This window comes from Diadema antillarum, unplaced genomic scaffold (assembly GCF_040938485.1).
Source record: "Diadema antillarum isolate AM-2024a unplaced genomic scaffold, OU_Dant_1.0 seq00000549_RagTag, whole genome shotgun sequence".
Taxonomy (NCBI): Eukaryota; Metazoa; Echinodermata; class Echinoidea; order Diadematoida; family Diadematidae; genus Diadema; species Diadema antillarum.
The window spans coordinates 436298-461427 of NW_027271494.1; positions in this window are offsets into that span (position 1 = coordinate 436298).

Sequence of the window (25130 nt, forward strand, 5' to 3'; positions counted from 1 at the left end):
GTGCGAGAGAAGTACGCGAGCGCTGCTAGCACTGTTCAGCAGTATGCTCTCGTCACGAGGCGGGCGTGCGAACGTCATGGCTCATGCATTACAGTATGTAGCCTATAACCTAGGTGGGGATGCGACGAGACTACGAACAGTGGATGCGCGCGAATACACCGCCTATTATCCAGTTGTTTGTCGTTGTTTTCTCTTAAAAAAAAAAAAAATCGGTAGCAGTCTTCTTACACGGAAAAAAAAAAAACTGCCACCGATCGTGGCGCCTAGCGGACGCGCCCGGTAGATGCTTCCATTGTTCGTAATCTCGCCGCATCAGATGTATCGCTTGGCAAGGACAATTATCTCGCTGCATCCTACGTTTAGCTTAACAGCAAATTCCAAAGACAATAACTGCATTCTCCGCCTAGATTATAGGCTATGCAATAATCCATCATGCTGAAATCAATATCACCAAATTTCTTTTTTTTTTGTTTTTTTTTGTTCCTACATCTTTTTCTTGGGAGAATTTCAGGGGGGGGATATTTGTACAGGCCATCCCCCCCTCCTTCAAAAGTGGGGGGGGGGGAATATATCCCCCTCCCCCATCCCCCCGGGATTTACGCCCATGACACACACACACACACACACACACACACACACACATACTCACAATTGCTGAGGAAATTATTTTCTTAACTAAAAAGGGCGTTCCAGCGGCTGATTCTAGTGGCATTGAATACCTACCCAAGTGGGTCCAAAGCTCATGAGTGAGTGAAAGGATTGCGCGCACACCACGCATGCTCTCAAAGCAGAAATCAGGGAGTTTGCGGAAATATAAGTTCTAAGAATGTTGGAAACTTGAGACGAACTTTATCGAAATAGCGCTTTTTTCCATATGACTATATTAATGAAAGAACACTCACCAAACTGCCACAATAACATCTGACGTGACTCATACTTCTTCCTATCAATACTCTATACAACTCTAGAACAACGCTCACGGTAAGTTTACGCGTGCATGTGTTTGGGTGCTCGTCTTTGTTCTTTTTTTTTTAATCACATAATGCATGGCTCCACACTAACTTTTTTGTTTGGTGGCCCGACGGGGCCACCAAAATCCTAAATTTCAAATTTTTGGTGGCCCGAGAGAAAAATTTGGTGTCCCGAAAAAAGAAACAATAAAAAAACATTAAAAGTCCTTTTTTTTCTAATGAATCAAATATTTAAGTTTTATGACAGTAAGAATTAGAAGTTGGACATATCTACTCATAAATAAACTTCAACAAACTTGCAATACTCACTCTCGGGCACTCATTCAGTCCTTTTCATCCATCCTTTAAACAGATTTAACTGCTAATTTCCGGCGCAAAAAGTTACGAATTTATTGACATACTTTTCAAAAAAATTTCCACCAAATTTGCCCTTTTTTTGAAATTTGGTGGCCCGACTTTCATTTTTGGTGGCCCCAGGCCACCGGGCCACCGTTAGTGTCGAGCCCTGCATAATGACATGAAAAGCAAACTGCAGATTATGTGTGTGAGATCTGTGTTGCTGATAATTTGAAATATGCTAATAACCCCTGTATTTATTAGGAACATTATTTCACAACTAAAAGAGGACTCGTTCAACAAAAGAGCTTCCGATACTGGTACGATTTCAATGTTAAGCGCATGGAGTGGAAATGACCAAATTGGTTCAGTGTTCTTCGCAAATAATAGATTTCAATAAATCTAATTCACTGACGCAGCACACGGGCAAAGTAGATTCTGGTGAATTTTATAATCCAAATTTCCAGTGTGTGTGAGCTCACACACGCGTATATTTACTATTTTGTTCAGATGATATACCAGGTATAAATGGGAGAATGTGTAATTGTTGGCTTATATCTTGTTATAGGATTGAGAAATATTTAACAATAGCTAAGTGCATGAATCACTAACCTGGCAAACAAACCAAGAAACGAACAAAATTGTAAAAAAAAAATGACCTGCAATCTTAATTTCTGAATTGCTTAACCTTCATTGTCATTCGTATCTATTCAAACATGAAAGACTGGAAAGAATGCATAAAAAGTATAGGTAACGCAGCTGATGGCCATGTCCTTAATCACTGAAAAAAAAAAAACGTTGGTAAGAGAATGCAGACGTGTTCTTTATCAAAACTCTGTTGTTTGAACAGTTTTTTATGGCAAGGAACTCACTGTTTGACATCAGGTTCTGCCGTACTTTCCTCTTTTAGCTTTTACAAATAGCAGCCAGATGAGCACGTCTTTTTTATTATTATTATTTTGCAAACTAACCAAGAAGCATTTTGCGTTATTTTATCTCGATATATTGCATTCAGGAGAACGTTTTAGTAGACCAGCCAAACCTCAAAAAAGGCTCTAGATAAGGATTCGACGGCATTTTTTGTTAATGCTCCATTCTCATACTGAAAGTCTTGCAAAAATACTAAGGAATAGCTTACAGCCGGATGTCAAGCGCGTTTTTGCCGAAAAATGTCATTTTTAGCACAAAATTCAGAAGCATGTCAAAAATTGATATTTGAAAGATCATGAGTTTCAATTGTCCCTTTTAATGAAATTGCAATCTAAATGTGTTTCCTTAGCATTTTAAAAAGTCATTTTGTACAGCCATATATGGAGCTCTCAAATGTTTGGGTGTTGTATTCTCGAAAATAATATTCACAGATTAATTAACGTTCTGCAAAGTTTGTTATTCCAAGCTAATTAGATGATCTTCCAAAAGTAATTCAATGTTTTATAAAACTACAAATGCTTCTTTAATTGAATGTGTCAATATTATTTCTAGTTTTCTTGAAAATCTTTTTACTTTTAATCAAAACTCTGAACATGCAGGAACTCAGAAAATGCATTTTCGAGCAATTTTCCAGTAGCCCCGCGCTGCTTGTGTGCGCGCGAATACTTAATACGTGTGCGTAAGTCTACCCCTACGCTATACGAGCTAGCTTCAGGTAAAATCTCTCGCGCGAGAGCTGCATGTTTCGGTCGTTGAGTTGGAAACGTGGTGACTGAAGGGACTATTTCCTTCGAATGTAAGTAACTTAGTAAATTAATACATAGTTCTTTATTGCACTGCATAAGGGAACTTTAAAATCTGTTTGATCTAACAGTTAGATATACAACTTTGATCTGAGACTTGGTTAATATCAACGTTCAAGCGCTAGTTAGAATCTAACGTTTAGGCCGATGTCTTTAATTACAGTATTTCGCACCGACCCAGTGGGCATGCCTACCAACCCCCGGCCGCAGCCGACCGTGCCGGCGATGCTTGTTAGTGGAACACCGATTATTCCGTAAAGCACGTCTTGACACGGTGCAAAAAGAGACCTAAACAAACATTAGGTCTACGTCTAGATTTAGGTGTCTTGTTCGTTCGATCTAGGTTTGTAATCTATGGCCTCATCACATGCAGTTAGGCTGAATCCTCGTCTACTGTTAGATCTAATCTATCGAAAGGTGGTTACACTCTCTCTAACTGTTACTACTAGTGTTAGACATTCTAGCTAGGGGTTACTGTTACTCTAACGTTAGTGAATAGTGTTAGAATGTACGGCTACGCCTGTCATTATGCCAAAACAATTATAATCACAATGAACTTAACACCTAACGTTAGCACATTGGCAGTTGTAAACGTAGACAGTACAGGCCCACTACTACTAACGTTACTGCCCTGGTTTAGATGTATTTGTAGAGCAAGAGCCAGGACGGTCCAGGGCAAGGGGCTGTAGTCTATACAGAAGGTGTAGATGTAGATCCACCAACGTTTAGAGTCTAATAATACTAGACCCACAATATAATATCTAGCTAGGGCCGGGGGTCTGAAGTATAAATAGCTGGCGTCTGGAATTAGGATCTATTCTAGGTCTAACCTTAGTCAAGATCTGGGCCACTGATTCTACCTAACGTTAGAGGTTTCTAGTAATCTACTACTCATATCTAGGCAGTTTTGTTGTAAAGACCCAGCTAACAAGGCCTAGCTAGACCTAAGTTTAGACATCTAGAGGTTCTAAAATCTATGCATATACTATATTATGTGGGCTAACTTTGATCAAAAAGTTCATGTTAGATCTAACATTAGAATATCCTAACATTAGCTCTAACTTGAATTAGCACTAATACTAGTCTCTAGAGCAGAGGTCTAAGGTTGACTCCACTCTTTCTGGTATTGTAGACCTATGGGTTCAGAAAAAGAGTCTAGGATTTAGGCCTAGGTGTTTTATATAAAAGCTAGTCTACAACCAAGTGATCTTGCCATTCGAATGTGCTCGAAAGAGAGAGAGAGAGAGAGAGAAAGAGAGGGGGGGGAGGGAAAGTGTTCAGTCCTGACTGCCAACCTCTCCTAATCTGTGAATCATTTAATGTACTCTTCAAATTTACAAATAGATCTAGTCAAAGAGGAACTATTTAGAACTGTCTTTACTCATAAGTACCAACTTCTCATGTTAATGTCTCAAAGAATAAAGGTTCATTTGAAAAAAAAATGTAAATATTACAATTTTAATGGATCATTTATACCGACTCACTGAAACCTATATATCTTCCTTCTTCTTTTTTAACTTTTCAAAAGCTTTAAAAAAAATCTCAATAAAAGAGATATATTCATAGTTATAATTGATTTGCATGGGGAATAAAGAAAATTCGGTCAATGTCAAGATGCCTTTTCAAAACAATCAAATTTCAAATTGATTTTATTTTTTTTAACTGTTAGCTTATAATGCTCTGCTTTAGAGATGAAAAAAAATATTTGAGTCATGTTGATTTCTGTTTTCAGCTAGATGTACCAACAAGTGGACAGACAGAGTCTTGTCTTCAAACTTCGCCAGAGAGAGAGAGACATAGGCCTATTCCTGACTTGCCAAAATCTAATTGTAAAGACTGAGCTCTTTCTATATACCTGCAACAAAGTGCAGAACAACCAGAAGGTAAGAAACGGTAAACGTCTTAAATATATTATAGCGGTCTAATTTGAAATATCTTTTAAATACTAACTTACTAAGTGTTTGATTATCAAATGTATCACTTAAGTGCCCAGTTGAAAATAATGCCAAATCTAAATACATTGTACATTTGAATAAATTGTAACAAGCATGTTTTCACTTTGACAGTTGCATTACAATGCAATGTACAAGTACTTTGCAAACAAAGAGAGGAGAATACTCTTATACAAGTGTATCTCCATTTATATAAGAAGGGGAGCAAATCTATGACCAAATGTGTATTTTTTTTTTGTAAATTCATTGCATGTTCTATTGTAGAGGATCATTTGAAAGAACGGCATTCTATCTACTGAAGATGAGATCATATAAAAATCAAACATAAATGTAATCAAGTAAGATATTATATGTAATGAAATATTTCTCAACCATGTCAACTGGCACAAGTGTTTAATGTGTGCACAGATGAAAATACGTCTGTAGTCTCAAATCAAATAACTTTCCATTATTATTATGTTGCGTTAAGTATGACGTAAGGGTAATATGCTGTTTGTTTGTTTGTTTTTGTTTGTTTGCTTTTATTTCTGCATTCAATCAGATGCAATTTGAATGCAAACTTCAAAAAGTACAAAGACAAAGAATAACAAGTGCAGTGAAATGAGTCGATAACAGTACGCAAATAGATACACATAGGTGATTGCATTGAGCAATGTAGATACACAGAAACATAAAATAAGATATACAGTATAGAGATCATTGAATGCAGGAGACCACCATCATAAGCGATTAAGCTTGAAATGGATGGAGGCCTCATAAAATGACTATCCAACGACATAACTCTCTTGGAGGAAGGTGATCAGGTGAGTGCAGTGCAGTTGCAGGTGAGAGTGCAAGATGCAGTTGAAGGAAGAAAATAGAGATTGACAATAAGATGACAATCTATACTACAAATATTTGTTAGCTCAATTGGTTTGGGGAATATAATTGTATCAAATATCGTTTTAGTGAAGCTTTCAAAGAATAAATACTTGAACAAGACTTTATATTATCCGGGATATTATTCCAAATGTCCGGACCCGAATGTCTTATAGATTTATGTGTCACTAATAGTTTGGAATTCAAAAGGTGGAAATTTCTACATATACGAGTAGGGTACGAATGGACAGAAGTATTGAACCTAAACATGTTATCAAACGATGATGGAAGTTAATCATGTATATATTTAAACATAATTACTGCTACTTGAATAATATTCAAATCAAAAACCTTGAATGTTTTAAGCTCATGAAATAAAGATTCAGTATGAGCCAGAAAATACGATCCTGTACAAATACGTATAACTTTCTTTTGTAATTTGAATATAGAATGTATTTTGGTAGAGCCGCAAGTACCCCATACAACATTGCAATAACTTATATATGGGAGAATTAAGGAATTATATAATAGAAATAAAGTTGAACGAGGAAGAAAGAACTTCAGCTTGGAAATTATCCCTATATTTCTACAAATACACGTTGTAACATAATGTAAATGCTCATTCCAAGTCAAACTTTCATCTATATACACTCCTAAAAATTTTGAATTCGTTTTCTTGTCTAATGGGATATCATCAATGTTAATATGTATCAACGTATCTTCATTATGAGAATGACGTTTGAAATAAATGAAGCGAGTCTTTTTTATATTCAAAGAAAGTTTATTAGACTTAAACCAATTTGATACTTTACTAATTTCAATATTTTAAGTATCATTTAAAATCTTAAGATCTTTATGAGAATAAAATATATTCGTATCATCAGCAAATAGAGCAAAAGAGAGAAGAGGGGATGTATTTGTGATATCATTAACATACAGAAGGAATAATAGTGGGCCCAGAGTTGAGCCTTGAGGAACACCACATTTAATTAAATTAAATTATATGCTGTGATGTATTGTTCTTTATCTTTATCAAGGTGTCAGCAACAAATGGACATGCTGAGTTTGAGATCACATCCACTAGAGTGAGGGGGAGATAGATGTCTTGACTGCGATGTGAATGCCCTTTCCAGCTCACTAGTAAGTGTCAACGATTTGAAAATAGGAATATCATCTCATGAATACAAACCGATTTATGCAAGGAAATCATATCCTAATCCACATACAAATGAGAGCATGATACAATCAAATATTTGTGTACAGGTATTACTGGTGTCAAGATGACTTCCATCCTATATAATTCATTTTCAGTAAGATATGGCTTTAGAGCATCAAAGGTGATAATAACAATGACATGATTAATGTATTACATGTAATACAAATTAATGTTGACAGTGATCTGAAGATCCAAAATCTCATACTAAGGGATTCATGACATCGTGATGATTAATTTCAATTCATGATGAATGTGTTTGTTTTCTGTTGCAGTATAATCATCCTGTTTCACTCATAAAAATGATAATTATTTAAATTTTCGTTAATTGTATTTTCGACCAGAATTAGCACAAAGTGGACAAAATGGACCCTGCAAACCACAGCCAATTACGGACAAGAGAAAAAAAGAAAGATACAGATGTCCTGACTACCAACTTCTAATCTGTGCATTCTGTACTCTATTTCTAAAGGAAATATGGGAGGTAAGCAATAATACATGTGAAATGTAAACCCCAAATATGTTGGAATAATTTGTCAAGCCTTTGACATCTTGACCAAATTTTTGACTGTCGATCGTTCATTGGGCAGAAAATTAACGCATGTTTTGCTAAATGAATGCAGTACTGCGTATGCATGTAGTCAATCACTCCAACAATGAAGATTTACATGAATTAACGCTGATTATTTTTTTTTGAGCCTCTGTCAAAGCTGGTTGCAGGAGTTTTTATGTTGTTGCAGTCATCCATTCACACGCACATCTGTCATATTCTCATCTGCAATAACTTAACATTTACTCAGCAGATCATCTTCAAATTTGGTTTTATTTAGAAGAGATGATTACCTGGGCCTTGTACAAGTAGCATTTTAGTTTTTGTTGTGATTTTGCTGCTGATTGTAAATTACAGGGAAACCCTGATTTTTATTGACTGTAGAGCATTGCTACCATGGTATTGTATTTACCTTCGGATGGCAAAGTTACCATACCCTCTAAGCAATTTGACTTTGATTAGTTATGAGGGTATTGATGTGAAAGGTCACGGGGTTATTATAATTATGCACGAAAGTGTTGAATGTATCCAGTTGCAGTATCAGGCAAGCACTACCTTGAAATTCTTCTGAATGGAATAAAAAGCTTAATGGAAAGAATTGGATATTTGGATCATGACAGTTTCCTACATTTTATATTTCATTGTGTACTCGCGGTTAAGTAGCTACAGTTTGGATCTACTGTATAATAATTATTATACTTTACCGTTCTAAGGAAACACTACGTATAGAGGAAATCAAGTAACCGTATGTCTTTATTAGCGTATATGTCACTGTGTCTTCACCAAAGATTAAAATGCCCATGTCACTTTCCTCATCAAGTAAAGACAGATACACTATTCTATTTTCTCTCTCTCTCTCTATCTCTCTCTCTCTCCAGAAACAACCCTGCCAGGCTATCCGGTCCGCATCCAGATTCCGTATGAAGGATGTCATTAGAACCTGAACTTACATGTGGAATGCATCCATCTAAACTTCTCAAATGTAATCACAATGTGCTTTCAGGACTATCATAAAAGTTGAATATATAAAAGACATGTGTATATATTAGAAATTTCTACTAATCCAGATTAAATGCTTCTTTTCTAATCTTTTTTTGTTCTTTATTTTCCTTAGTGATGAAGTAAAACAAGGCCTGATATCAAAATGTGCACAACACTACTTGGCAAACAGCATTTACAATTATGATTTGATATAGATCTACTTCCAATTTTGATGACAGCATTAAAGGGATGAGAGATGGTCTACTTTTGGTTGAGATGGGGCTGAGATGGAGATTTTGTAAAATAATGAGAACCCTGTTATGAAATATTAAAGAGTAAGCAATACCAAGAGGAATTCCAAATTTATTTGTTAAAAATTGGTTTTAAAAAGGCTGAGATGTACAAAAACAAAGAGGTCCTAATAAAAGGTGGCACCCACTTCTAATTATTATCATTCTGTGTCACTTTTTTAAAAATTTCTCGGCCGTTTCAAAACCAAGAACTTTAATCAAACAAACTTCAAATTACTCTAAGAATTTGATGCTCTTTCATATTTCATAAGTTGTTTTTTATTTGCTTGCAAAAAGTTAGTCTGAATCTCCATATCAACCAAAACTATACCATGCCTTTGAGACTCAGAGTTATAAGCCGCATACTAGTAGTTCATGGAAATTGATCCTGGTATTTCCTTTGAAGCCCAAACGCCAACATTTTAATCCTGTCAGATTGGAATGTCTTTTGTTTTTTGTTTTTATGGGGGGCCAACAGAAGGGAAGTGAACTTTGCCTTTCTTCATCAGATGGAGGAAAATATGTGACATGTTAGAAAAAAAAAGAAAACTGCACGTTGAAGTGCTTAGAAATATAAAACTTCACAGAGGAACAGTTGGTGAATCTGAAGGGAAATAGCATAGAGCATGTTTTTTTTTTCTAGTTTACGATATAAAAGAATAGTATGTAGCTTAAACGAACGAACATACGTAAAAGGTTCCAATCCAAACACGAAGTACAAGAAGTATAGTGAAAAGAAAATGTACTGGTCAAGATGTATGTTTTGCCAGGTTTCTTTCACATGTGTCATAATTGTCATGATGTTGGTAATACTGTAATATATGTTAGCTATTCAGGGCCCCAGCAATGTATTCTGGTACTTGGAATAAGGGAAAGTATTAGAGGGAAACATTACCCATGCATTTTGGAGAGGTGATTTTTTTTTCTTCACTGAGAGACGAGTATTCGGTACAGATATCTTATCACACTGGTCTGCAGATCACACCAATATCAGACTAAAAGTAGATTTTTAAAAATTTGGCAGTCACCATTCTAATTTAGTTGTACATTGACGAAAGTTCAATGCAACAGCGTACAGTCATAATTAGCTAGTATATGTAACCAGAAATTGTGAAAAAGATAGAGATATTGAAATATTGCTTAAAGAGATTTTTTTTCTAACTGGTGTAACGTCTGTGATGGTGGACACATTATAGTATATGTCACATTTCAAAAATTGAGGTTATCAATGCAGTTAATGTAGTCAGCGCAATTTGTATTGTTGATTTTCAAACTCTTTGGATGTATGTCACAGAGATTTGTTCATGAAAGACATTTTCACTGAGGACTCGTTCTTTTTCAATGCTTGTAATCATTCAAGAAGATTGCTTTCAGATGGATTTTTTTGTTTGTTTTTAGATGTCCACAAATCGAGACTGAGGTTCTTTACCTTTCAAAGCGAAATACTGTTGAAGAGAAATAATTGTATATATTTTGGAGGATTCAAGCATGTTCTTACTGTGTATGGTATTTGTATCAGCATTTTGGTAACCAGCAACATAGATGTTAAGTGCTGCTATTCTAGTAAATGTACGCTAATGGCAAATCATTGTTTTAAAAAAGAGAAATTGCCTCGTTTACTGTTTACTGTATTTCATTGTGTGTTAATATAGTTCGTGAACGCTGTTTGAGACGGTGGTTGCGGGCGTGTGCACATTGTGTAGAGCGTTTTGTTGGTTGACTGGGAATTTAGAGTGTTGGTGATAACTGAAATGATTTTTTTTTTCACAAAGTTGTGATAATTATAGAAAAAAAAATCGAATTGCAAACAAACAATTTGTTACATGTCTGCTCCAAGGACATAGAATTTGGCCAAGGATGAATATAATCTGCGATATAGACTCGATGATATAACCGACTTAATGATCGGAAGGGAAAATGAGGCTGTTATTGCATTGTACGCATTTCACCTCTACTTCCTTTTTACTTCTTGTTTTCTTTTTTGAGGGTGATATTTGCCTTACTTTTTCACACAAATCCGGGATACATAAGCATTCTTATGTCGCCGACTAAGTGTGCGTTCCAAACAACGTTCAGGTAAACAATCAACCATCATAAAAGAAACATTTAGTATAAGTCTTCTGCGGGAGGATAGATCAAAATAAAATGCAAACACCTCGCATTAGAACATTACAAAAGTATGAGTGATTTCGTGCCTATCCCTTGCAGGGCTGCCTTTCAGGGACTGAGAATGCAAACTATATAGCATTTTGAATTCCAAAGCATTCTCGGGGGAAGGGGTGAGTATGCAGGATGGGAGATTTGGTATCGTCATTTTTCCCAGTAACACGTGATTTGTTATCACGGTTTCCATGACAACCATTTCCGAACATAGTAAATAATTTATATATAACTCTTAGGTTTCAATGTTAAACATAGATTAGTTAGATTGATACATTTTTCACACACACAAAATGTTTCAACACTTTCGTAGGTTTTACAATCATGAATATTTGAAATGTTCAGGGAGTGACCTAATAATGATCAGTTGGCATGGTAACAACACTACTGATTTTATTATTTTTTTTTATTTATTTATTTATTTTGGGGGGGGGGGGGGGGGGGGGGCAAAGAAGCACATTTCAGTCATATCAAGGTGCCACAAAGGGTTTTTGCAGTCAGCTATCCAACCTGTCCATTGACTTCGCCAATTATGTAAGATAAATACCTACACGCACTATACCATGTACAATAATGGGCCTACGCTATACATTCGATTTTTCATTCAAAATGCGCGTCCGGTAAAAATACATCGTCCCATTTAGGATAACATAAAACGAGTTATCTTTCGCCTTATCTTATAATTTCTTTGTGGCATAAGATATCAGAACATACATTATATTTCGAAAAAATAAAAACTTTTGAATGGATTGATTTAGGTAGTTTAAAAAAACTTTGAAAAATTGGTAGATTTTACAAAGTACAATTTTCAGTAAATCACGTTTTTATGTGTAATTGCGCCATATATGTGCGTGTAATATTCTACATTCAAATGTATATTAGTCAGGTTCTAAACTTGAAATGGAAGATAACACATTTCTAGTTTGAAAGGCACTTATCAACCATTACTTATTTTGGTAAAAAAATATAAATCGTGATTTTTGACAGTCTTTCAAATGTTGTGCTAAAAAAGGCATTTTTCGGCAAAAACGCGCTTTCAGCTGGAAAACTTAGCACTAACAAATTTTGCCGTCCAAAGTAAAAACAAAAATCGTCTTGGCTGGCCTAATATTTCTTGAAAAGAAAATTCCGAAATATTACGTATACAGCTAAGACAAAATACAAAAACGTGTGAACAATCAAGAAAGTTTGGCATACTATCATCTAGCTCACGGTAGTGATAGCACAAATTTGTTATAACGACGAAAATTGACATCTTAAAGGGAATTTCCAGACGATTTTCATAATTTCACATCATGTAGTACATAAATGGGGGTCATCGCACGAGACCGACACCCGGTCCATGAGTTCGACATTGAAAAAAAAAAGGACCACGAGTCATACAGCCCATGAGCTCGACACTAGGCAAAAAAACAAACAAACAAACAAACAAACATGACTTTGATACTAGGCAAACAAGGTCCACTAGTTCGACACTAACCCCAAAACGGTCTACGAGTTCGACATGACAACAGGGGGCTCAGTGTCAGTGCCAAATTCGTGGGCCTTGTTTGAATATACTGTTGGACTCATGGGCCTTATTTGCCTTATTTCGAGCTCATGGGCTTATGACCCGTGAGCTACATTACTCGTAGGATGTATGAATAGTGAACTGTATGACTTCATGGTGTCGAACTCGTGACGTACACCTAAAAATCAATAATGTCATGTATACATTAATTTTGTAGATTTCATTGTGGTCCTTCAGCAGATAGACCTATACTCCGAAATGAAAAAAAAAAAAATTACACTAAACATTGTTAAACAAAGATGATGGCATAGGAGGCTCGTCATATTCCAGTAATAAATCAATGTAATCCATAACCATACCACTTGCTTAAACAACTTCACCTCAGTAAAAATCATGCATGCTTTCTTCTTTTGTTCTGCTTCCTTGAGCATCCAATCATGCATTCTTATGTGAAGCTGCTATGTCATCATATCATCCTCCTCCATTCCGATTTTTTAATTAATTTTGAAAACATGTTTATATCATCGACATTGCTATTGATTCTAAAACTCTGTACCGAGTATAAGGAATTTATAGGTGTTATTGTGCTGAATTATATAATTACATGTAGCATTAATTATCGGGAAGTCTCGTCAATTTTAGCCGGAGCAGTGACTAGAGAGATCATCATGAAATAGGAATGCACGCATGAATAAGTTTCATATTCACCATTGAATAAAGTGTATTCAGTTAAACCTATACAAGGTCCAATACCAGGTTCGTCAAGGCATAATCATTTGCTTTCAGGAGGAAAAATCTCGGCGGTCGCCTGAACATGAGTCCGTTAGGAAAGGCCTCACTCTTCATCGTCGCGACAATGCTCATCTACATGTTCCATGAAACCACCGCCAGTGATGGGAACTGCACAATCTTTCGAGAGTGAGTTTGTATTCAAAGGAAGCTCCCAATTCATCTTCATGTTGCCATGACAAAACATGAGCAGAAACAACGAAACGCAGCAGGGAAATTTAATAAAAATATCACAACATGGCGAAGTGTCGGGTTTTACCAACTTTTGCATGGTTCCAAGTGTAATGATATCAGAGAGAGTCGCATAAAAAGTGAATTATATATTTATAGTTCAAATGCTTCGGTTCCATGAGTTTCGCATTATCTGCTAGGTTTGGACTGCCCACTTATATCTTGTATTTTGTCACAAATTCAAAAAGAGGAAATTTTTATCCTCGGCTATCTATCTACTTGCATGTAAGGATGGCGATATGATGACACAGTTAGGAACAATGAGATTGATATTGATGAATTTTTCGACGATGAGAGTGATGTCATTACATTTTATGTATATTGAAATCAATGGAAGAGAAGTTTAGATTACATGATTACATTTTCTATCTTACGTAGACCAATGTGATTGATTGTTCTCTTTCTCCAAAGCTTCTTGAATTTGAACAAACGAAATCTGTCGATTTTCTTTTTCCATCTGAATTTTATAGGAACCTTTTCGTCAGCTGTAAAAATGGCTTCTCTCCGTCTGTTTAAACTAGGATTTTTCTGAAAACTGCCCGGACCTTTTATAGTATTGTAACTGGTATCATTCCACGCATCATTGAAATAGTAGAATCTTTTAAATCATGTTGTTCTTTCTTTTTTTCCATATTTTTCCTACTGGTTATTCTGACTTTGATCTGATTATAAGAGTCAACTCGTATAATCATGCTGCGTTAGCCTTTTGATTCCCCTCCACCCTTTTTTTTTTTGTGCTACGCTGTATCTTTTGTGTATTTTGAATGTATCATGGTCCTTTTTTAACAATGTCTGTAATTCAGCCTCCGGGCTTCGATTGATATTGATGAATAAAACACCATTTCAGTTCAATTCAGTTCAATTCAATTCAATTTAAAAGTAATTCTAAGTGATGCTTAATTAGGATTTATGTTGCACTTCACGTACTTTGCTTTCATTGATAGAGGCAGGAACATGCAGAAATAAAACATCCCAAGTCCAGGACTTACAGAGAGAAAGGGTCTAGAATTATCCGCTTCTGTACTTTCTTCTTGTAATTCAATGCTTTTAATTGTAAATTATCTGTAGTAACAACTCTTTTTTCTTTGCATAAAGTTGCCCCTTTCGGGATTTCTTTCTTTCTTTTCAGAATCACCTTGAAAAATAAGTTTGAAGTTTTCAAAGTTATTTGGAATTGAAATCCTCTCTTTGCATTACAGGCAGGTTTTCTCCCAGACAATTAACAGACGGTCATACAAGAGAATAATTGTCACCTACAGGGAATGCTCTTGGGGTTCGACATGCACGGAACACCGGTGTGTACTCTATCGAGTATTAAAAAAATGATATCCAGTAACTTCTCTGGTAAAGACACAAACAAACAAACAAACAAACAAACAAAAACCAAAGAAAAACTCGAATTCAATACGTTTCCTCCGGCAACGACTCTCTTACGGCACAAAAAAAAAAAAAAATTAAAGCAATTGTGACCATGCATCACAAAACCAGCAAAAAGTCGCATCCCTTGATTTAAGTGAGGACTCAAAGAAGGTGAAACGGGTCACCCAAGAGAGATTTGAGTTTTCCATATTTTCTGAAAGAGTTCTTCTTCTTCCACGTTATTCTTGACCTTGTGATCACAAAATGAATGGGAGAGAGAGTTTTCATCAGTTTTTTCTACAACCATTTTTTCTAATAACGTTTGAAAGGATAATGCTACTGCTTTGAAGGTTGGCTTTAATCACTGACGAATGTGTCGATAAATCATGCTCAATGGTAGCTCAATCTGATAATCCCTTCATTGTTGCTACTCAAACTGTGGTTTACATCTTGTTTTTATCCCGTTCATCGCATAGGTAGCACCGCTTAGTAAAGATTATGCCCTTGAATGGACTGAAATTCAGAGCCTCTTTTCTTATTTCGCACTTATCCAGACAGCGCTTTCTTTCCAATTTTTAGAATTTAATCATACATCGTTTCAAAGTTTAGAGTCTACTCTAACTAAAAATCGACGTCTGGCAACTTTTATTTGGTTTTGTGATGCAGGGTAACAATTATTGATGCCATGGAGTGGTATATCCTATCAGGGAATGTGAGTCATAAAATCTCTTGAGCGTGAAGAGCCATTATTACTGCCTTGCAAAATGGCTTTAAAACTGCTAATTGATATAATGGTTGAGAACAAAAGTCATCATTAACATAAAATTTATTGCTCAAGGCTTCAACAGTCTGTTCCATTCAATTCTTGACTTTCTTTTGTACGATAATTTTGTTACTACCCTTGACATTTTTTTTTTCATTCAGTGTTTATGCGTTTCTTGTTTGGTTGTGTGTGTGCATGTGATTTTTTTTCATAATAATTGGCACTTGTTTTTTACTTTGTTACTGAAAGATAAAAAATTCAACGTGATTTTTTTAAAACAAAAAACAGGATGACAGCTTACAAGGCTGCAACGATTTCCTCGACTGAGAGTGAAACAGCATGCTGTGAGGGCTACACATGGAACGACTCAAAATGTGTGAAATACTCAGGTTTGCAACACTAATCACAGCTTTTTCGTAAAAGCTAATTTTTTTTCTGTAAATATTATAGGGTAATTACTCGCAACGTGTAATGATTGTACAGATATGTATATAACGACATTAATTGCACAAGACTTTGAAAGAGAAAGTATCATATGAAACATTAATAAAAAAAAACAAAAGTACTTCAAGATCTGATATATGCCAATGTGCTGACATGGTATCCCATAGAGAATCTAAAAAATCGATATCATTCAAATAATATCACTGTTCTCACAATGCCTTGAAACTTTATCACTGCAACATAAAAGAAACAAAGATTAAAAAATACAAGGAAAACACTACATACGTGTACATAAATAACGGCATTTCAATTGCCTCTTAAAACAAAAGTATATTCACGGTTTGAACAGTCGGTTTCGGCAATATTCTGTTATAAAGTAGAATCACAAAAGTGAAAAATTAATTGCCATGTTCTGTAGTAGCAACCCCCTCAGAAGAAAACACTGTTTTAAGAATGATCCGTAATTGAAGAAATGTATTCCGATACCACAAACGGAACATAAAGAAGGTGATACCAGCTAAAGGATAAGATAGAAAGGTTATAATCATCTTAACTGGACTTTACGTTAAAACAAAAGAAAATGATAATAATTAAGAATGATTATTACGCAATTGTATACCCGTCCCAGAATCTCTTAAAACTTCAACAACCACTTTGAAGACAACGTTCTCGAAATCAATCACTGACTCGTCAAGGAAAGAGACTTCCTTTCGTGCTTCTTTGTCAGTTAATCGTTCACAAATGACATCGCTCGCAGGCGTCGTCGTCAGCAATTCCACGCAGCAGCTGGTCACCGTAGATCAGCACCGCGGAACGTGGACAGCCGTCTCACCGGGGTCGACAACTTTATCGAACGCTGGACAGTCGTCAACCACGGAGTCGTCAACAAATGAGACGGTCAAACAAGTTCACTCGCCGAACCAAGCACGTATGTGTAGGACAATGCTGACAGTTTTTGCCATATTACTGTCATGCTGTATCATCGCTGGATTCCTGGTATACGGGTGTATACGCCAAAAGAGACGTCTGAGGAAGATCAGTAAGAATACGAATGAGTAAGTATGATGACCTGTAACACTAGCAGCTGTCCTCCACCGCATTCTCAACGAGTTTCCATACCCTTGGTTCTCATGAAATTGGGTTTTAACAGGGAGGTGGAACCACCTCTCTGGCTTTAACAGCTTACTAATTTTGTTTTGTTTTGTTTTGTTTTTCATTTGAAATACTTCTTGCTGCATTGCCTAATATATGAGACAACGGGATAAAGTTGATTCGGGTGTAATCATTATCGAGTCCACATGAAGTACAGAATAATTGATTTTATGAATGGTTGGCAGCTCATTTGAATTGAAGCAAACGGATTCTTTGAGGCCGAAGGGGAGGGGGTACAGTATTTGTGCCAAAAAATATGTATAGAATCATTTAAGAATGAAATGGACCTTTTACTCCTTGTATTCATCATTTTATTTATCCAGCATTCCTATGGTACCTATCCGAAACGTTACTCTTCTCTCTGACACAGGTAAAGTATAAAAACTCAATTGTTGTATTCTTGATAAAGACAGAAGAAAAAGGATTAGCCGTTGTGACTTTTCTTCTTTCTTTAGTATCATGTTAAAAGATAACAGATCAGCAGAGTGAAAAAATGGGCATCTATCGAACAACCTCAGGGATAGGTGCATTCGTGTATTCCTATATTGTTGTTTTGTTTTTTGTACATTGTTTCACATCAGGCAAAAACTAAATGCCCGAGTCATTTTGTTTTTTCATGTTGAATGTACAAATGATATTAATCGATGTTTTCTCATAATGCCACAATAATTGGTGCTCGACATGGGGTGTTACATATTATCAAAAATTCGATCAACCTCTGGTATCTCTCCCCAGTGAAAGAGGCTATCGTACATAATAAATTGTTCGTGTTTGGTTAAGGTTTCCTATACGTAGAAACAGAGAACATTTCAGTTGTGAAAACAAAACGGAAAAATCAAGAACGTAATCATTGGGTGGATATATCAACTATGAAATTAGATTAATAATACCTAGATGAACAAATTATACGATATCACAAAATGCACAGAACAGATACCGCTTGTAATGTAGCAGTTTCTTATCTTGTCATTCTCCATTCAACAGCGAAGAGCATCCGACGCTTCAGGCCCACCCTACACGATGTCGTGGGAAAGGGCGTAGTCGAGCCACAAGTAGTCATCCAAGAGGGTTCGGTAATCTACGAGAATGCTGACGTCAGCCAGGTCGTGGTCAAAGGCGGTCCTTCTGAGTGTACTAAGCGAGTGCCTTCTGAGGAATCACATCCTGCAAAAGATGACTCCGGGGATTCTAACTTCGAAGGGTGCTACGCTGAAGTTGGCGAGAGCAGCCTTGTTGGAGGAATTTGTCCTGCCTACGATCAGACCAGTGATCAGACTACTGGGGAAAAGGAATCGCTCATGACAATCCTCATAAACAAAGTAAAACCGAAAGGAATAAATCGTCTCAAGCACACCTACATGGAGGGCCCTTGTCCTCAGCAGGCCTGCGGGAGGCAGCAGGCGGGGAGGGCTGCTGAAATGGACGATTGCTACACGGAGATCAAAGAAGTTATGAAGGGAGTGGACGGCAACCAAGATGAGTACGAGTATGTGGTCGTACGTTAACGATATGATACCGGATTTCGTGTACGGCAGCATCGATCGCGAAATATCGGAAGATGGAAAGGGGAAGTTGGTGTAGCCAGCGATTTGAGATTATCCAACACAAGGGGCAGTGCCAACTGCAATCAAATTGGGTGAATCGAGGAGGGTGTACGAGAGCACTGAGTCCCCCAAAGGATCTGGCGATCAGTACAGCGGCAAACTGTACACAATCCAAAACGCTCACAACTGATTATCACTTTGCAACTGATTGACAAATTGCCCTACATCGACGTAAATAAGTACTGAATTGATCAGTGTTTTTTAGTAGTAGCCATGATAAAAAATCATGGGCGTACATACTCGAGCAGGATTCGAACCTACGACCTCCTGATTATCACTTGTCACAAAACAAAAATGAGTACTGCTTTAAAATTTAGCACTAGCGTCACACACAAAAAAAAAAAATGTTGACATGAGTCAACGACAAATTTAAATCAACGTCAATATCAATGCCAGTGGTGCAGTATTGCTGAAAAAAAAATAAGTGTCTGAGATGTCATGTTCTGGGATTGTTTGTTTTCTTGTCCGTTCGTCGTGTTGTACGTTACTCCTCTGAGCTCAATACCAGAAGGCTAACGCCATCAAAGGAAATGAGTTCATCGTATTTCTTTTATACCTGACTGAAGAAAAAAAAAGTACAACATTAAAGGTATATCTGCAGTAATTTGATTTTTGGCATAATTGAAAAAAATATATATATAAAATAAAACAATAAAACTCTTAAGGCTAAAATGTACAATGTTCAGTGGTACTACGATTTAATGGGGAAGGCACAGACATTATGGAACAATATTTACAAGGACTGATCGTTGAGAAAGATAAAGGCCAGACTCATGTATCATTGAAATGTAGTCTTTTTTTTAGTCATTCAGCTCGGTTTGTTCTCTGGTACGTGGTTTGTGTGGATGCTGGAGATAAAGTTTCTGCATGAATATGATTGTGGGAATAATTAGATCATAATTCATTATGAAATGTCAGTGCCGACGGTCTTTATACTTTGGTTATGACATTATTACCTGGTCTGAGCGTCAGTATTGTATATAAGAATTGAATTCTTATACATTGTGTCATCATGAAATAGCCTCTAATTATTGGCGTAGATTTAGGCATTAAAATAATTTCAATAAATTGTGAAATTGGCATGTTTGAAACGCTATGTTACATCGCTTTAAAAAGGACGTGTTTTTTATGACAGTTTCCAAATAGGCCTACAAATAGTACATTGTTTGTGCAAATGATGTCTCAGCTAAACTTGAGACGAACTAACAAGTTCCCAGTATAATACGAGTATTCACCGACCGAAGGGAGAGAGCGAAGGCTTTCCGTGGGCACGGAAACCCCAACTTGCGGTATCACGCCTATCACGTTTTTCAAATTCAGATGACTAGGTCTGTGGCCAGTGGCCGGATACCGATAGAGCGCCAGCTTTCGTTAGGACATTATTAATATTTCTTAAGCAAGTTAATTTAATCGTCTGCTCACTGGTAAGATGATGACCTCCTGTAATAAACGATTTGGTCAGTTTACTGACGAAAGTTGTATAATTTCATCACTGGAATAGACAGTGAAAACTTCCAAAACAAATCAGAAATGGACTGTCAGTTTTTCGTTACGGAACGGTAACTTGTTCCGAGGAGGAAGTTAATTTTGAGCATCTAAGCCTCAAAGGTCTTGGGGAAATCATGTCATAGTTCTACGCCGGTGAATGAAACAATAAGCATGGTAACAACAAACTGTGCACGATAAACAAAAAAAAAAGTCAATGCAAACAATTCGGTTTGTCAAAACTAGAAAAATGGGCATTTTGTTAGGGGTAGGCAATTTCCTGTTCCTGATAAGATTTTTAAGGGTCTTCATGTAAAAATAGGGACAAGCGGCAAGGCCAACGTTAAAAGTAGCATCCACTCTGTCTCGATTTAGATACTGCGCAATGAAGATAGTGCAAAGACAGGTGTTTCTTGACACAATAACACTTTACAAACCGCACAGTATGGAAAAAATATCAGATGAAAACCATTAAACTGATGAAGAGGAAATTCAATGGGGTCTAACGTATGATCCCAAAGGATGTAAATGACATAAATATGTTAAGACAATTATTGTTTGACTTTTCAATTGAATTTGCATATGAATTTATGAGCACAAGACTACAAGACAGAATAATAATGGTAAGTCGTTATTTTTTTATCTCCCCCACCATTTGTTTAAACTTATTTATCCAAGGTATACAATCCATGATTTATACTCTACCAGATTTCGTGATTTTAATCGTGTGTGTGTGTGTGTGTGTGTGTGTGTCTGCTAAAAGTAAGGGCAGTCTAGCTACTAGTACGTAGTGTCTATAATCAATGTTATCATTTGTTTGTGCAAATTTGTCAACCTATGTGTATCATATGGCGGCCTATGAACAAAGTGAATATTTGCTTTTATGTTTGTCAATGCAACCATGCCTAATATTACATGGTAGTCATGATCAAGTATTTGCTTGTATATTTGGAAGTATAATCATAAAATCATTTGGTATGCGGTGGGATATGATCGATGTGATCAATTATAAATTGCTTGTATATTTGTCAGTTTAAGTTACATTGTACTTAATTTTTTTTTTTTTTATGCGTAATTGTCATATTATATGCTTTGGCCGAAAATGAAATAAAAATGAATGAATGAAAGAATGAATAATAGTAAGTTTAGTATGTGGTACTCTATATATAGGCTCCAATCAATGCGCATGAGGGAAAGTATGTGTGCACATGATCCTCCAGCACATCTCCGTGATAAAGTGGCATAGATAAAACTCCTTTTAAATAAATGATTGGTTTTTTTTTTTTTCGGGGGAAAAATAAGATATCTAGTACTGCCTAGAAGGTAAACCGCGAGCTTAACATTGTAACTGCTTTGTAACTACTACATTGTTACTACTCGCAGAACCGTTAAGTTATATATTTAATCTTTCTTTATCACAAGGTATTTTCCCTGACCTGCTGAAAATAGCGAAAGTTAATCCTGTACATAAAAAAGATGATCCTCATGAAATTAGCAATTATCGTCCTATTTCTTTATTGCCTAGTATATCCAAAATCTTAGAAAAAATTATTTATAATAGACTTCTTAAATTTATTAATAAGTATGATTTACTTATTCCCAATCAACATGGTTTCAGAAAAAATTATTCAACTGATTTAGCACTAATACAAATTTATGACAAAATCACGAGTGCTTTTGCAAACAAAGAACATGTTGCAGGTATATTTTGCGATTTGAGTAAAGCATTCGATACTCTTGATCATTCTATTTTACTCACCAAACTTAGTCATTACGGTATTCGAGGACAAGCACTTTTATGGCTTAAAGATTATCTAACTAATAGAAGACAATATGTTATTTTTAATGGTTGTGAATCTGACCCCCTTTTAATTAAATGTGGTGTTCCTCAAGGCTCAATTTTAGGCCCATTATTATTCCTTCTTTATGTTAATGATATCATAAATACATCCTCTCTTCTCTCTTTTGTTCTATTTGCTGATGATACGAATATATTTTATTCTCATAAAGATCTTAAGATTTTAAATGACACTTTAAATATTGAAATTAGTAAAGTATCAAATTGGTTTAAGTCTAATAAACTTTCTTTGAATATAAAAAAGACTCATTTTATTCATTTCAAACTTCATTCTCATAATGAAGATACGTTGATACATATTAACATTGATGATATCCCATTAGAAAAGAAAATGAATTCAAAATTTCTAGGAGTATATATAGATGAAAGTTTGACTTGGAATGAGCATTTACATTATGTTACAACGTGTATTTCTAGAAATATAGGGATAATTTCCAAGCTGAAGTTCTTTCTTCCTCGTTCAACTTTATTTCTATTATATAATTCCTTAATTCTCCCATATATAAGTTATTGCAATGTTGTATGGGGCACTTGCGGCTCTACCAAAATAAATTCTATATTTAAATTACAAAAGAAAGTTATACGTATTTGTACAGGATCGCATTTTCTGGCTCATACTGATTCTTTATTTCATGAGCTTAAAACATTGAAGGTTTTTGATTTGAATATTATTCAAGTAGCAGTAATTATGTTCAAATATATACATCATCAACTTCCATCATCGTTTGATAACATGTTTAGGTTCAATACTTCTGTCCATTCGTACCCTACTCGTATATGTAGAAATTTCCACCTTTTGAATCCCAAATTATTAGTGACACACAAATCTATAAGACATTCGGGTCCGGATATTTGGAATAATCTCCCGGATAATATAAAGTCTTGTTCAAGTATTTATTCTTTGAAAGCTTCACTTAAACGATATTTGATACAATTATATTCTCCAAACCAATTGAGCTAACAAATATTTATAGTATAGATTGTCATCTTATTGTCAATCTCAATTTTCTTCCTACAACTGCATCTTGCACTCTCACCTGCAACTGCACTGCACTCACCTGATCACCTTCCTCCAAGAGAGTTATGTCGTTGGATAGTCATTTTATGAGGCCTCCATCCATTTCAAGCTTAATCGCTTATGATGGTGGTCTCCTGCATTCAATTATCTCTGCTGTTTACTGAAAAATACTGTATATTTTATTTTATGTTTCTGTGTATCTACATTGCTCAATGCAATCACCTATGTGAATCTATTTATGTACTGTTATCGATTTATTTCACTGCACTTGTTATTCTTTGTCTTTGTACTTTTTGAAGTTTGCATTCAAATTGCATCTGATTGAATGCAGAAATAAAAGCAAACAAACAAACAAACAAACAAACTACTACGCTGTAATTGCTAATTTGTTTTACCCATCTTATGAACTAATACATTGTATGAATATTCAGTATTGTGTAGTGTACTGAACATACTTTTACAGATCAACATTATCACAGCACAACGCACATTTCACAGCACTGTGCACCATGAGCACTGCTATTCGCTATTCACTATTATATCGTGAAGAGCTGTATCTTAATCTTAGTTTCAGTTTATGTCGTATTGACTTTATCTCGGGCCATCTTCCCAGTTTTCCTATGAAGATGGCCCCCTGCATTTCCAATATATATAACATTGTATAATTATGGTATTCTTTAAACAAAATTTGAACTGTTCCTTATCGTACAATTTACATTCAATTTGACATTGTTATATATTTTTCTCCCCATATATTTCGTTATACAATCGTACCCCACAATAAGTATCAAATAATGCGTTAGAACAAGTCTATGATTTAAGACATATTTCTTTTATACATTGTATTGATAACGGAATGCAGAAATAAAGTGAAGTGAACTTTCAGTCTAACATTCAAAGGCCCAAAGTACTTGGATCTCAGAACTCATGTTTTCTGCTAATACATATATAACGTTTTGGATTCCAAAGTTATGATAATTCGCAATATCAATTTACTGCAAAAAAAAAAAAAAGATTTCTACCATATCCGGGCCGCCACAGCCAAATCCATACCTAAACACACACACACACACACACACACACACACACACACTCACACACACTCACACACGCTCAAAAAAAGAGACGGCTCGCAAGTGGAATAATATCTTTTTATATATATTTTTCCTCGTCTTGCCAATAGATCGTGGAACCTACCCGCAGAAGAAAACAACGGCTTAAAACGTTATGTGGGTAGATCATGACAATTCATCGACATCATTTTAAAGGCGTGGGCGCATTGGGTGTTGTATCCTCTCTGCGTTCCCGTCGTCGGTAGGCCTACATGTTATGTTAGACAGAAATGGAACTTTCGGAGGTGTACGTGCCTTGTAATGATGGGAGTCCGTGTGGCATCGGAGGTTTTAGTTTGATGTTGTCATGTTAGTATAGTCATTCTCTACTTCTCTCCCGTAATGGAATATCATTCTCCAGGCCAAACCTCTTGAACTACACCGAATGTGGGCTGCAATTTTCAAGACAAGTCAGTCGTGTAGCATTATAATTATAGCTGATAAAGTGAATAGTAATGAATACGCTGCAGTGAATCCATATAGGTAACTCGAAGAGATAGTAAAACGCGCTAATAGCAACATCTGGATTCGTTTTGTTCTGTTTTGTTTGTTTGTTGAGTTTTAGCAAAATCTCCTCACTATGGAGAGATACTTTTTTAGTTCTTAACGGAGAAAAGGAAAAAAAGTCTCATGTGCATATCTATATCGGGCTACCCTTCTCAATCTGCTCCTATCCATGTTTCATATTGAAAAAAAAGGTGTTAAACAAAGGCGTTAGAAGGTTACTCTTTATTTGATCTGGCCTATCGTCATCTACGCAG